We start from the raw sequence: 9,569 nt of genomic DNA on the forward strand, positions 1-9,569 counted from the left end.
TTAGTAGTTATCATCATGTGGCCTCCAGCATCATAAATACATTTTTTAAAAAATGAAACATCAGTTGACATAACCATCATTTACTTTTGGAACTACTTCAGGTAAGTAACTATGTATCCATCCACTGTTAAAGCATTTTTAGCAGTAGTGACTAACCATGATATCCTCTTCCTATGTAAAAGTCACATACAGATCTCTTAGATCGGTTGGTTAGTTTATTTGAGTAGGTTATTTTTGTATCATACTGTGTGTACATTTTTTTCCTAATTTGCTACACAATACCGCCAGAGTTGCCACTTAAAGAGTTGCTACAATGTGATTTTTATGAAGTACTGGAGTGAACAAATTAACAAGAACATACTGATTACTTTGGTATACTCTCATCACTCAATGACAAAGTGTATCAGTCTCCACTGTGTGCGTGTGTGTTAATTTAAAATGTGACTAAGAGAGTATGGATGTTTTTGTTTATTTTTTAAAATTTATTTATTTATTTATTTTGTTAAAGGCTATTCTGAGTAGTTACTTTTTTTATTTTTCAGTTACTGATTCTCTCCATCATCTCTTTTCCTGTCTCCACCACTCTGTCTCTATGTAAAATCAACTGAACTTAACATTGTCAGTTTAAAAATAATTGCTACACGGAAACTTTACAAGAAGAAAAGCAGAAAATAGCTGTCATACAGAAAGGACCATTGAAATGACTTACCACTAACCACCGTATGGGTTGAAAAAGGGTTCAGTGACCCACCCTAATAGCTCCACTTCTGCATGTTTAGTAATACACAATTCACGTCACTGAGCAGGAATAAAACCACTGTTCACCCATGACTCTTTCTTCTTGATGTGTCTGTCTCTGTGTGTTACATGCATTGAGCCAACTTAGTGAGCACAGCAGTAAATGTGTGTAATATGTGGTCAATGGACCACACAGTGCACTGCTCTCATGTACTTTTGATGTGAAACATAATGCAGTATAAAGCAGAGAAGACCATAATGGAAAACTGTATAAAGAAAACACCAGCTGCGTCATCTATCCTGTCACACTCCTTTGTATCAATTAAAGTAAAAGCATCTTTAAAACACTTTTAACACTCCCGATGACCTGCTTTGCTACTTGGAGTAATAATGCACTGAAAAACATGAAAATATACAGCATTGTATGGTACAAATATGAAATTAACAAATGTTGTTTCCTAATCTGGGGAAACAAAATACAGCAATATAGTTTGGATTATCATTTTTGCTGTTGCCTAATCATGCAGCCATAAATCCACAACCTACCTTAACATCCAGTGGCATCATTATCAAGCCTACCATTCAGCCTGAACATAAAGTGATAATAAATGGAATAATGTAAGATGACTCCGAGGAAACTCCTCTGTATCACTGGGCAAACAGATGTCTGAGACTATTTTTCTAAAGCCATATCTGCATTACAAAATTACCAGGACATTATCTTTCTAAGATCATATCAGCAGTACACAGGAAGGAAGCTATATGGATGTGAAACTGTGTTTTATGATGTGTTAACAAGATCAGTTCATTACTTCCTACACTGTTAAACATGATGTACTAAGTGTTCTGTAAAAATGATATACAAAGACAGTCTGCTTCAAAGAACAGACCTTTTTGACATGAAATAGCAGGATAAAGCGTGTTTCTTAAGGCACTGATTAAGATTCTGCTCAATGTAGATCTGTAGAATTAATGTTATTAGTAACACCTGTGTTTACCCCGCCATTTCGTGTGATAAAGGTTGCTGTGAAAAAGGCCTACTGCTTCATGAGAAAACAAAGCACTGGACAAAACCTATAAGCATAACAAGCAATAAAGACCTATTATTTAAGACTAAAACTATATTTGAATGAAGAACACTGAATTATCGTATACTGTTTTCTTTCTTCTGAAATCCCAGAAGTTAAGCCACATGTGCACAGCAGTTACAGCCGCTTGAATGAAGGACAGGCCTATATCCTTATTCATCATGTTTGCTCACATGACTGATTCACAAAACCCCACACAAACCCACGTGCACACATAGGGCTGGGACCACCATTATCGATAATTGATAAATTAATAACAGGTGGATTATCGATAGATTACACATATTATTTTATTTGTATTATTTTGTATGAATACATAAATATGAATGTTGCTGATAGTCGTTAATATTTCAACAGAAAAACTTTATTTGTAAGAACAAGGAAGTTAATCTGTTCTCAAGACCAATGTTTTCACACCTCTGTGTCAAAAAATACACTATATGGACAAAAGTATTGGGCCAACAGCTTCCACTTGTCTGGGAAGGCTTTCTACAACATTTTGGAGTGTTTCTGTGGTAATTTTTGCCCATTCATCTAGAAGAGCATTTGTGAGGTCTGTTACGCCCCTCTGGACAACCATTGGCTCTGCAGTGCAGTGCAAGAGTCTTGGGTGGTGCCTGGGCTAAATTGGCTTAATTGTCCACACCTGAGAAGGAGGAGTGGATAAAAGGAAGGGAAACTGCCTCCTGAGGGAGCGGCACACTCACCACAAACTGTTGTGTAATTTGTACTGCTCCCCAGATTTTAACATATATTATTTATTGAAATAAAATTATGTATAATCTGACGTCTGTCTCCACTTTATGTTGCGGCCCACGAGCCAGGGTCATAACAAGGTCAGACACTGATGTTGGACCAGAGGGCCTGGCTCTCAATCTCCGTTCTAGTTGATCCCAAAGGTGTTGGATGGGGTTGAGGTCAGGGCTCTGTGTGGGCCAGTCAAGTTCTTCCACACCAAACTCACCCAGCCATGCCTTTATGGAGCTTGCTTTGTGCACTGGGGCTCAGTCATGCTGGACAAGAAAAGGGCCTTCCCCAAACTGTTCCCACAAAGTTAGAAGCAGGGAATTTTCCAAAATGTCTTGGTGAGCTGAAGCATTAAGATTTCCTTTCACTGGAACTAAAGGGCTGAGGCCAACCCCACAAAAACAAGCCCATAGCGTTATCCCTCCTCCTCCAAACTTTACAGTTGGCACAATGCAGTCAGGCAGGTTACGTTCTCCTGGCATTCATCAAACCCAGACTCGTCTATCAGACCGCCAGATAGAGAAGCGTGATTGGTCACTCCACAGAACACGTTTCCACCTCTCCAGAGTCCAGCAGCAGCGTGCTTTACACCGCTCCATCTGACGCTTGGCATTGTGCTTGGTGATGTAAGGCTTGCATGTGGCTGCTTGGCCACAGTTTTTGTGTTAATGCCAGAGGAGGTTTGGAGCTCTGCAGTTGTTGGGTCAGCAGAGCGTTGGCCACTTTTACGCACTATGAGCCTCAGCACTCGGTGACCCCGCTCTTTAACTTTACGTGGTCTGCCACTTGGTGGCTGAGTTGTTGTGGTTCCTAAATGCTTCCAGTCTGCAGTATAACCACTTACAGCTGATGATGGAATATCTAGAAGTGAAGAAATTTCACAAACTGGCTTGTTGCAATGGTGGCATCCTATTACATTACTATTACAGGAGCACGCTGGAATTCAGTGTGCTCTTTAGAACAAGCCATCCTTTCACAAATGTTTGTAAAGGCAAAGTGCATGGGTGTTTGATTGTATAAACCTGCGGCAATGGGACTGAATGAAACACCTGAATTCAGTAATTAAGAGGAGTGTCCCAATACTTTTGTCCATATATTGTATAAACTGAGGTTGAGCAGAGCTGGTCTTCTGACAACAGTATTGTAATACAACAAAAATATTTTGTGCCAATATATCGATTTTTCAAAATTGCATATTGTCCCAGACCTAATGTATATACAAATTAACTCACATAAAGAGAAATGTGGCATGAGTACACACAAACGCACACAAATTATACAAAGCTCACATGCACTATCAAATACACACGCCACACACACATTTTTATACAGCAACAAGTACTCAAGTTCACATGCAGAGTTCATGGACATTTGAGCTGCTGCCAGCCTCCACCCAGCTTCTCTTTGATAACACAACAATGACATCATCTCTCCTCAGTACAAGGCTTCTCTTCACGCTGAAACAGTGAACTCATTTGACACACACCTCCAGCTTATCGTTCTATGTTCACTCAGCACACATTTTGGCGTTACCCTGCTGTTACTGATTCCTCATCAGTGATCACAAAGCTGAATGCTGACAAACCACAACAGCTGAGAGATGAAGCTTGAAGCCTCTAATGCACTTTATATCCTCTACAACAGAGCGTTGTTTAAGGCCTTGAATATGCAGCACATTTTTAAATAGCAGTCTGTAAATAGATGTTGCTCCCAATGGATTCATCCTCTGTGACTGAACAATGCAATGCTGTTAACTCAACTTCCTCACTTCCCTGCTTCCCTTTTCATGTGTGTTCTTCCTTTCCATTCACAATTACTTCTCCATCTCTCTTCTCATGATTTCTTTAGACAGCACAATATTGTGCAGTAACTAACAGACAGTCACACATGGGGCAAAGTGGAACAAAGCATCTTCCCATCAAAGCTGAACACAGTTGGCAGTAAGCTGCAATCTAATATCGTGCTGCTTTATTACTGTAGAGGCTTTTGCTTGATTCATTTGATCAAATCCAGCTCAAGTTCTTGTGTTATCTGATAACTAATGTAGACGAAACCCTATCCAGGAGAAAGATGGGTACAAAGGGGATTTCTATTCTATTCATCATGAGAGGGCTTCAAGGTCAAACTGGCTGCTAAGCATCACCAGACTGGGCGCGACTCATCTGTGGTGGAAGTGGTGAGAAAATATCCCTTTACAGTGAAAATTGCTTTGAAAACAGAAGGCCACTACAGCACAATGAAGTCCTTTATTTGGTGATGTGAGATGCTGTTGTAGTTGAACCTGCTATGCAAACTGGCTATTTGAATACCAATCCCATGTGTGTGGCCGGATGGACTGACGGTTGCTACAGCCTTTGTTTTTGTCCACAAGTAGGGCATGGAAATGGTTTCAAGTGTCACCAGAGGCTCAAAACATTTTGGGATCACAGTTTATTGCTGCAGAAGTATAAGACAGTGACACTGTACCCAAATGAAAAGATTTCTGGGTGGTGTGGAACTTAAACAGTGGCATTGATATGGAAATACAGATGACCCCACTGAACAAAACAGATCAGGTTCCAGATGAATCCAGTACAGTAACAGCGGAACAAAGCTACTCATCTGAAAAACAAAGACACATCGACATTCACGCCTTTTTATCAACACAGTTTTGCTACAAGTAACTCCTCATGGCGGATAATAACAGCGATGGTGACTGAGAATGACTCAGCAGTTTGTGCAGGGAACCTGAACACTTTCATCATAAAGAAACAGAATCCACTCTCTCACACAGTCACTCAGTATACACTCCAATGTCTAATCCCAAGATACATATAAAGACCCTATGGAGTATCACATGACTCAAAGCCTTGGGGAGATTATTGAATGAGCCTTCACAGGGATTTTAAGGAGGGTGTCCCCTGGGGCCTGGTACACTACGACCTCATTGCAGTTACCTGATGCTACTGGAAAACGGAGGGAAACAGGATGAAGCAGGGCCACATATGCTTGTCATGAAAATAGATACGAGTCACAATGGCAGCTGACATGCTGGCAAACACAGACACCCAGCAAGGCAAATATATGTTCCTGCTTTCAAATTAGGCATGGTATCTACCTTAAACATATACAGTCACAGTATTTATCTTGTCAACTCAGTCACGCACATAATCATCTAGTAACAAAGCTGTGGATTGTCACATTATATAAAATGAGGATGAAGTTTCTACTTAAATAAAGGAAGAAATTTAAACTGCCACCAATTTCAGACATTTCAGCACGCATTCACGGAGACATTACAGCGAACGCCATTGTCGATGATTCACAGTCGCACACATCTGCTGCTCCCAATCAACCTGAATTGTGTTTATAATGACACCTGAGCAAACAAGCTATTCATCCCAAAAGAACAGAGGAGTTCTCGTGCTGCCTGAACCAAAACGCTCTCAAACATTCAACCCATTCAACATTTAAATATTACAGCTTTTTCATTTAAGTAGTCTGCAGATAGTGTAAATTGTGTATTAAACATGCAGCCCAGCTAACAATGGTTTGGTTGTAATATAACAACAGAATACCACAAACCTGGATCTTACCGTTGCCAGTGCTGGAGTTTGATTACCTCTGAATTAACTTACATTAAAGTCTAAGTGTCCAGCAAGTAACTTATGTTGAGGCTTTCTATGCTCACTGAGCACAACAGGGTACTGACAGTGAACACAGACTTTTAATTTGAAATGCTAAATTTCTGAAATGACATTTTTATCATTCCATTGTGGGAACTCTACAGGGGGTAAACTTCTCTTCTCTTCTTTCCTCTTCTCAGGAATTCAAGTTTGATTATTTCAAAATCACTCACATTTTCCACATGCCACTGCATTCAAGGTCCTATGCGTGTGTCTGCACACCACTAGATATACAGCCATTCCCAGCCTTTAAAAATCTGCAGTCTTACCAAGGGAAAAATAGGACTGATAAGCATGGCTAAGTATAGCTCTAATGATAGGCCACATACAGGGAGAGAATGGCGCCTGACGGGGCAAGGAGGATCAGACAAAAGTCAAAGTCACATCAACCCCTGAGGCCCTGAACACATCACCACAACACACAAGCACTTACATACACAAAGCCACGACCACAATCCAGCATCCTGAATGACCTCATCTCAGAATGGGACATGTTATTACTATATTTGACCATTTTCATTGATTTTTAACTATAGTCAGTAGAGTGTAAGACACAAGGGCAAACAGAAAAAGAGAGAAAAAGAGGTATGTGTCATGTGCTTTTTAATTTTAGTAGCTGAGAAAAAAAAACACAGAGACCGGGCATACTTAAACAAGCAAAAAAAAAAAACAACATTGACACAATATCTATGACAGAGATGATGTAGAAAGACCACATGTGATGGTCTGAGGAGCTATTTTACACTCACCTTCCTCTCCACTGACTCCCTCTCTCCGTCTGTGGTTCCTGGCACTAACTTATACAATATAGTGACTCAACGCTTCTCTGTGCCGTAAGTAGTTGCTTTTAGCATCATGTGAGCACACTTGAACGCCTTATTTCCTGGCCTAAACTGTCTGCAGGGGCACTGCAGTGTCTCGGAATGACTACTATGCACTCTCTCTCTCTCTCGCTCTCTCTCTCTCGCTCTCTCACAGAGGCCACGACAGAGTAATGTGTATCCTCACGCATAGCTAGATTCCAAAGAACACTAACGCTGATCGTTAGAGGGCACAAGTGCAGACATATTTGCAGACAGCCAAACACACACACACACACATATACACAGTCTGGGAAAAACCCTTACATGTCAACTGCAATTTGGGGGGTCTTTCACAGGCAAATCCACAGTGGAGACCCTCAGCTGTTGTTGGGGGGAATCATATCGTAAACACACCCCCAGCCAAGGTGGCGCTTGCCAACAGGTGCCTAAAGAACACACACATGGATCTGCACGTGTGTGTGTGTGTGTGTGTGTGTGTGTGTGTGTGTCTGTGCCTGTGTCTGTGTGTATCCAACCCCAGCCATACATAGGAACACCACAGGAGTGTCCATCTCACTTACACTGACTGAGGAGTGTAAGGCAATCAGTCATGCCCTATCCTCATGTGTAGTGGGGCGTTGATGCCAGGGTGCTTTGCACTGTCTGGGCCGCTATAGATCATAGCCTAAAATGGCAGACAGACACAGTTAAAGACTTGACTGACAGCAACTTCAGCCATAGTATAAAAATATGAATAAGTAGGGTTGCACTGCATGGTACAGAGGTGCTGATTAGATTTTAACTCTTGCCGATGAGATCTAACTTTATGACTTTAGTTGAGTGTGAAGACATGTGGCTCATCTAGTTCTGACATGCAAATGAGACACATGCTCCTATACTGTAACTAATTTAGCAAGATAGATTGACATGTGTGTTTCCCTCTTTGTGTCAAGACGCAGAAAATTTAGGCCTGAATGTAAGATGTAGGCCTATGCCTTTTCCTTTTTTGCCATATCTCAATTCTGCTCAGAGCAACAACTTTTAAATGTTCATTTCCCAGGATATTCACATTCTGAGTCCTAATCTCAGGAAAGCAGCCTACTGATTTATTGCATAATTAGTACGTTTATTTATACACCTGTTACATAAAGGCCTGACCATGCCCGTTCAGAGTACTGTGACTCTCTCAGGGTACGTCGTGGCCTGTATGCCCTATGGCTGACTGGACAGCAGAGAGGAAGAGAGTGTGTGTTGTGTGTGTGTGGTGCGGGGTTGGGTGGGGGTGGGGAGTGGGGTGTCTGTCCAGCCGGCCTTGGGATCCACAGCAGGAAGATGTAAGCAAGCTTATCCTAGGCCACTGATGTTTTCAAAATGACACTGTAATGTAAATGCCAACACCTCACAGCCTGTACCCACACACAACCAGTAGGAGATAAGGAGATTCATTATGTTATTATAAGGCATTAATTATGGCCACACAGTAACACTCACTGCTTTCATCATTTCACAAATGCAAGAGGACTTATAGAAACTGATGGTATTACATGTCAGTAGGACTGATTCTTGATCTTACCTGAATTGTTTTGCTCTTAAGCCATGTTTACAGCCATAATGATGGACCACCAGCCCACCACAGTCCACTTGCTGTCTCTTGCTTGCAAAAGGCAACGTGTCCTAAAGAGAACTGACAAGTAATCTCTAATTAGCCATGGTAAACAGTCCAGTGGTGTTTTGATTGTTGAGATGCTTGTTGTTGAGGAAGTGAGAGCCAACAGTTAATGCATAAGTTATATGGCCTAGTTGATGGAATGAACGCTTAGCTGCGCGAAGAGCTCAACCAAGTCCCTAACATGTTTGGTTCAACGGTGGAATATAAATACAGGAAACACTGGATATGCTGCTCTCGCTTTCCCACGAAAAGCTTAAACAAATGTAGCCTGCAGCTAATACTGTGCCGTTACATTGTCAACACCGAGCGAGCGCTACAACATAACGACTGAAACGACGGTCCGGAGCAACAGACGAGCGTGACCAAACAACATAAACCCGCGCGCAAATCCGAAATAGTCCCTATAAACAGCACTACAAAAAAACAACAACAACACTGACCCTTAAACTCGCCATAGGCTGGCCATACACATGACGGACTGAATTCCCATTTAACAGACTTGCGTGACAGCTCGTCATTCCCACATCCTCCACTCGCTTCCAAAGGGGCGGAGCGCGTGGATGTCACCTGGGTCTCAGTGGCTCGTGGATGATACTGCTGTTCGCAAACCGTGGGATGGCACGTGAGGCCACAATTTTAAAATGTTGCCTTAAATGTTTACCGTATTAACCGGTTCAGCTCTATGAAGGATACGCTGCTCCCAGTCGGCAAATACATTTCTATTATTTCTATTCAGGTCAAACTACATTTGAATAACATGTAAATTTCAGCCCTCCCACTGGTCATTGACGTGACGTCAGACTTTTAATGAGCGCGCCATGACCTCGGTTTGTGCAAACAAGTAACTCTATATGGTAAC

The 9,569-nt window shown here is 41.6% G+C and overlaps 1 protein-coding gene across 3 annotated transcripts in view; it reads right to left on the bottom strand.

Annotated features, from left to right (window-relative positions):
• Window positions 1-9,255, bottom strand: part of ccser2a (coiled-coil serine-rich protein 2a) — a 61,979-nt gene extending 52,724 nt beyond the window's left edge. Inside the window, exons 1-2 of one of the 3 annotated variants that reach the window (XM_030070586.1) lie at window positions 9,151-9,255; window positions 8,615-8,725 (exon numbers count right to left, since the gene is read on the bottom strand). The gene's annotated coding sequence lies outside the window, so the exon portion shown is untranslated. Of the gene's footprint in view, window positions 1-6,987; window positions 7,048-8,614 lie in introns of those variants that run through there. The other 2 variants (XM_030070587.1, XM_030070588.1) reach the window with 2 other exon arrangements.
• Window positions 9,256-9,569: the final 314 nt, after the last annotated feature.

Source organism: Myripristis murdjan, chromosome 15, assembly GCF_902150065.1.
Source record: "Myripristis murdjan chromosome 15, fMyrMur1.1, whole genome shotgun sequence".
Classification (NCBI taxonomy): Eukaryota; Metazoa; Chordata; class Actinopteri; order Holocentriformes; family Holocentridae; genus Myripristis; species Myripristis murdjan.